This window comes from Callospermophilus lateralis, unplaced genomic scaffold (assembly GCF_048772815.1).
Source record: "Callospermophilus lateralis isolate mCalLat2 unplaced genomic scaffold, mCalLat2.hap1 Scaffold_113, whole genome shotgun sequence".
Lineage (NCBI taxonomy): Eukaryota > Metazoa > Chordata > Mammalia > Rodentia > Sciuridae > Callospermophilus > Callospermophilus lateralis.
In genome coordinates, this window is record NW_027511570.1 from 3,582,519 (window position 1) to 3,588,958 (window position 6,440).

The following is a 6,440-nucleotide window of genomic DNA, read 5'->3' on the forward strand; positions in this document are numbered from 1 at the left end:
GAAAATGTGAGCATTTTCCACAGTGTTGGCTTTGCAAATTTCCTAATTAGACATCCACATATCAAGGGCTCTTCTAAGCCCTTTCTCTTGGCATTAATAAAGAATAAAATAGCTACTGAGGAAAAATAAAAGGTAAATATTGCATTCTTCATTCTTCAAAAAAAGAAAGCTTATTCTCAAACAAGCCTGACAGCTAACTAAGTTCAGGTGCTTTGGTGTTAACAAAGGGAGTGTCCCCACCTGCTAGACTGCACTGGGGTCAGCTGGAATAGAGGGCTCCTTGGAAAGGCATTTTCCTAAGGATGAAGAACTCAAACTTCTTTAATTAAGTAAGGTTATCATTCTTGTGTCTCGGCCCCACTGTCCATATAATAGTTATGTATGATGTATGTTTAATTTTTAGTTGTAGATGGACACAATACCCCTGTTTTATTTATTGATTTCTATGTGGTGCTGAGAATTGAACCCAGTGCCTCACACATGCTAGGCAAGCGCTTCACCACTGAGCTACAACCCCAGCCCCATGTGTCTATTTTTGATGAAAGCAATTATTATCATGCACTAGGTTTGCTTTGTCTTATATAAAAGAGTTTTCTTGCATTAATCTAATTTTATTAACTACCAGAAAGAAATCTAAAGAGGTACTTTAAAGTAAGTTGACATAAAAAAAAATTAAGGGAAGTATAATCATGGGTTCCTTTGGCTACGACACCATTCTATGACCCCTGAGAGGTGGTCCACAGGGGAGGGCAAGAAGCTTCAGTCCAAGTACCTTTCCAACAGACTCAAACCCAGGCTTATACAGCATCCCTTTACTTTTAGTAGTCCCCAATCCACCTTATATGCATTCAGAAAGAAGGTAGAACAATGGTTATTGGGGCCTGCAGGAAGAGAGAGTTGTTTAATGGGTAGAGTTTCTGTATGGGAAGATGCAAATATTCTGGTGCTATATAGTGGTGATGATGGGAACTGCATTTCATGCCACTGAACCATACACTTAAAATGGGTAAAATAGTAAATTTTATGATATTGTATATATTTGACCAAAATTTTTAAATTCAAGGTAATTACTCTGTAGTTGTCAAGAAATAAAAGCCCAAGTCTTCCAGTTAATGTGGCTTAAAATGGCCTCTCTATTGAAGCAAAAAATAAACAGATATACCTAGGGATATAGAGAGCCCAGGAACCCAGGAAAGTTGGATAGTTACAATTTCCAATGCAGTGTCTTAATTATTTGACAACAGTAATATCTCTATAATAACCTGCAATAGCAAGTCAGGAGTCCCTATTTCTACCTAAATAGTGCTGTTATGGTGCACAGGAGCCTTCCTACCAAGAGTATGCCACGTCCTGTGGTGAGAGTATGAGGTAGCTGCCCATTCCCAGGATTGAGTCTTAATTAAACCATAAAGCAAATTGGGTCCAATTCTAGATTCCCTTCCTGTGCTCCTTCTCCACTTGCTGAAATCTTATTTTCCCATTCCACTGACTACCAAGTGTTTTCAGTACTTTACTTTTGAAGCTCAAATTTTCTTGCCATCAATTTCCCATCCCAACCTAAGACTCTCTGTACAGAAATCCAGAAACATATATAACCAGAATTATTCGTATTTTCATCTCTTGCTCCATCTTATCAAAGCTTGCAGTGATCAAAATAGAAGTTTTCTGAGAAGTTGTGGACCAGGAAAACTGTCTATTATATAACATAGGGTGATTTGTAAGAGAATAAACTGAGAAAATGTATTGATTTCATCCACCATTTAAAAAAGAACAAAATTTGTACTAAGATGTGAATGGCTAGAGAGTTTACTGGCAGGAGGAGGCAAAGGTCAGTAGCTTTCTTCTTGTGCTTGGCCCTCTGGATCCAGTGCATCAATTTTCTTTTGCAAGACTGAGGTCAGAAAGGAGTTTTATTAGAGCTTGGCAGTTCTCAGTTCCTAGCTCTTAACCACAATCAACCAACCCTACACAAATGCCACTAGAGAGTGACAGTGCTTCTGTTGGCCTTATGCTTGTCCAAGATAAGGCTTTTCAATGGTATTATTATTCTTTCATATATGGAGAAATATAATCAGACTCTTGATTTGTCTTCCCTAGACTTGTTTTTGAAATAAATGAAAAAACTGTACCAAATGGCATTCCACTGACATAATAGCTTAAACCAAAGTTGCGCTAGTAAATAAATGATTCTAACCTTGTGAAAATATTTGTGTAAGTTTCTTCCACTTACAAGGGGCTCTTTTTCTCAAATTAAATTCTCTATAAAGTGATTCTTCTTTAACTTTCCTGAAAGAAGTCTAGTTTCTGAAAGTGTCAGAAGACATTGCAAATACAACAACTCCATCTCAAAGATGTTCTCATGGTACCTGACCCTGAAGACAGCACCAGGCTTCACTTTATGGTCTATGCAAAATAATGAATGTCAAGTCATATATTCAAAAACATAAAGCTATCCTTAGGCAGTAATAAGGGCATCACCTGGTTCTCTCCCTTTTACTACCACCTCATTTTCATTAATACTAATTTACTATCTATATCTAATTGTTTGTTGCTATCAAAACTACTGAATTGTGGAGCCATATTGCATTTTTAACCTTTCCCACATCAGAAGTTTCACCCAGAATCTGAGTCTGATGAGTGAAGAATGACAGTTGGGTCTGGTCCTGGTGAGCATTTGAGTTTCTCTGATGTTGAAATCTTGAGCCTGGGAGGAAATTCCTCAGAGGTAAAATTAATGCAGGGTCTTTCTATGAGAAAGAAAATGTCTCTTCTACACACCAGATTTCTCAAACAAAAAGGAAAAATGCCTTCTTGCTGTTCTACTGCTTTTCTGTCCTCTGCTGCTCAATATTGATCGGACTCTAGCCTAGGAGTGAGGAACTCTTAACAGCATTGGAGCCAGATGGGCCAGCCACTTACAATTTACAAAATCTTGCAAATAACTATAGTGAAAGTTAATAAAAATAATTAAAACACAAGCAAAAGATAAGAAAGTTGTTAAGTTGACCCTTCCCCTCTTGGTATAAAGTACGTGTAAGCCATGTTGTGTGATAAAATTAATGACAGTTTGGTTAGTTCTGATAAGATGTTATTCCGATAAGTTAGAAATGATCAGGATGACTATTTATTCTCATTATTGCTGACACTCCCTGCCCTAAGTATATACCCTTGAGATTTTAGATAATGATAGTAGCATACGTGTAATATTAGCCAAATAACAAGACACTATTTCAGCTCTTCTATCACGTCTTCTTTTTCTTTCTCAGGTAGTGCCTCTAATCTTCCCAATTTTGTCTTCTAATTTTTCCCTTGTAGCCAGATTTCATTGCTTACTGTCATACAAGAAATAACATCAAGTGTCCCTCTCCCTACTTTCAGCTTTAAAAGTCTTAAAATCACTTAGAATCAAATTCACACTCTTACCTGTGATCTGTGAGGTCTGGGATCTGTTCCTACCTTCAGCCTCATCTCCTGCTGACCTTTCTTCCTGTTACCACTCTGTGGTCTCCCTGTCTTCCTCTCCATTTATAAGACATCAAGTTTTTTCTGCTTCAAGATAGTTTCACCTAATAGATAGGGCAGAGGGGTGGCGGGGGTGGGGGGAAGGGTGGGGACAGAGAGTTAGAAAGGATGGTGGAAGGTGATGGACATCATCATCCAAAGTACATGTATGAAGCCACGAATTGGTGTGAATATACTTTATATACAGCAAGATATATGAAAAATTGTGCTCTATATGTGTAATATGAATTGAAATGCATTCCGTGGTCATATATTAAAAAATCAATGAAAAAAATATTTCACTTCTGAGAATAGCTGTCATTTATTCTCCTTGAGTGTTTTTTGGAGTGTGTGTGTGTGTGTGTGTGTGTGTGTGTGTGTGTGTGTTTTATATATCCTGAAGTCAGTGCTAAGTGAAACACTTTCACTTTAGATGTTATAACTTATGGTACCAAGACCACTGCTTCCATCCATCGAAACCTCACCAATGAGTCACATTTCTGTATTTCATGAGTTTTACGTTATTCTTACACTAAAGTAACTGGGCTATTTGGTATTTTCTGTTGTTATTATACAATTTAATTAACATACTAGATCAGTTGTCTAAAGTCTCTGCCAACTTTATAGGGCAGAGGAAAATACTCATAGCCAATGGCTTTGGGTAGCCAATAAAGATGGACTGCAGTTCTAAGTGAAATGGAAAAAATATATATATATTACAAGTCAGTATTAGCATGCCAGATATAGGAAGTGTGCTGATTTCTCAATAAGTACTTTCATATATTAGCTTAGGTTAATAATAATTCATAGTTGTTCTTCAAGTGACATTGCCTTTACCATTCTTTTTTCTTTCAAGTTTTTTCTGATAGCAATAAACTCTGCAATTTTTCCAAAAAGTGTGGTATTGCTTTTGATTTACCATTTTCCCCAGAGGTAAAGAAGGCAGCTCCTGATGCTCTTACTTGGCTCTTGCTACCATGATAGTCCCTATTTATTGGTCAGGAGATCTATGTGGGAATTAAGCCAGTTCAAAGTATACTTAACTCATTTATGCCTGCAGAAATCAAGGGAACAACCGCAAAATGGGTCTGTGAGCCTACAGAACCCATAGTGACACAAATCTAGATCCACCATTGAGTGTCTTTCTGTAAACCCCCATTCTGTTCATTCAGCCATTGAGTCCCTGGAGTTGGTTCTAATTCAGAGATACCCTCTGAAGGCCTAGACAGCTCTCGTTCATAAAACAACCTTCTTAAGGGCTGCAGTTTACTCGGGGAAATAATTGGGAAGTATTTGCAACATATCCCTGAGGTCATGCCTTAAGAGTCTTTCTCCACTTGTTTCCTGACAATCTCCTTGTTTTAGGGGCTCAGGATCCATGAATTGACTTAGGCTTAGTATCTGGCTGTGGAATCAGACCAGCACCACATTCAGATTTTAATGCCTTTTTTCATCATACATAGTGATTTTAGATTATGTTAACCAAATACTTACTTAATTGGTCTCCCATCTAATTTATTCATAGAAATACAGGAATTAGCCTGGTGTGGTTGTGCATGCCTGTAATCCCAGCAGCTTGAGAGGCTAAGGCAGGAGGATCATGAGTTCAAAGCCAGCCTCAGCAAATTCACAAGGTCCTAAGCAACTCAGTGAGACCTTGTCTCTAAATAAAATATAAAAAGAAAGAAAAGGGCTGGGGATGTGGCTCAATGGTAAAGTGCCCCTGGGTTCAATTCCTGGTACTAAATAAATAAATAAACAAACAAATAACTAAATAAAATTAAAAAGTAAATAAATAAATACAGGAATAAGGCACAGATTTCTGCATGCCAGGGCACCTTGAGTGCCCCTGCACATGTGTGTCATGGTCATTGGGCAAACCTAAGCCTTACAGAGGGGTCTCTGCCACTTTGTGCTCTCATTCTTCCTACTGACATAAGAACATTCAAGTCAATGGGAACATCTCTCAGGGTCATCTCAAGGCATTGTAGGACAGTGATGCCGAGCTCTTCAGGGTGCTGGGACAGTCACCCATGTTTCTTTTTGGTTCACGGTGGGTTAAATTTAGGGGTTAGCTAAGCATGCTGCACATGAGTGGTCCAGTTTCCTTTGTTATTACACAGGAAAGTTTCCATCTAAACACTTTGTTGAAGGCTTCAACAATTCAAGCTATTAGAATCACTCCTAGCTCTGTCGAATAAGTCCCAAGTCCTGGAGTAGTACACCCAATCAATCTCTCTGTTCACCTGTCTCTCTCTCTAAATATCTTCATTTTTCTTATTCAAACTTATGTAGAGAAATATATTCTACAATTATTTTTAAGTTAATATAATATGTAAGATTTAGGAAAGATATTAATATAAATTATATGTTTTATAGATATATGTATAGATAGAGAGATATATGTCATGCTTGAGTATATATAAAATAATATAATATATACATATTTACTATTATATATCTATATGCCTAAATATAGATGTGTGTGTGTATGTATATGTATATATATATATATATATATATATATATATATAGTGGTGACTGAAGTAAATTAGCAAGAACATCACTCCCTGGCGGGTAATTAGATATGCAGAATCTGGTCCTAGAATAAAACTGACCTATTGACGACCCCATAGCAGAGGGTAGGGGATGACTGTGAGAGCTGATACCCTGGGGGAGGGGCCATGCAGAGGCAGCTTTAGTTGTGTAAGGACAGGGTCACTCTCAGAGACTTAGTACAGGAGGGGCAGCAGATAGACACCCCGACCTCTCTCCTCTGTCTTACAGTCTTTAGGTGACACTGTTTCTGGCTGAAACCAAAAGGGAGGCTGATTGATGCCCCCGTGTGGATCAACTTCCTAGGTCACAGAGTGAGACAGAAAAGGTTGGAGAATGTTCTAGAAAGGGAGAACACAAATGGGCAATAATAAGTAATCCAG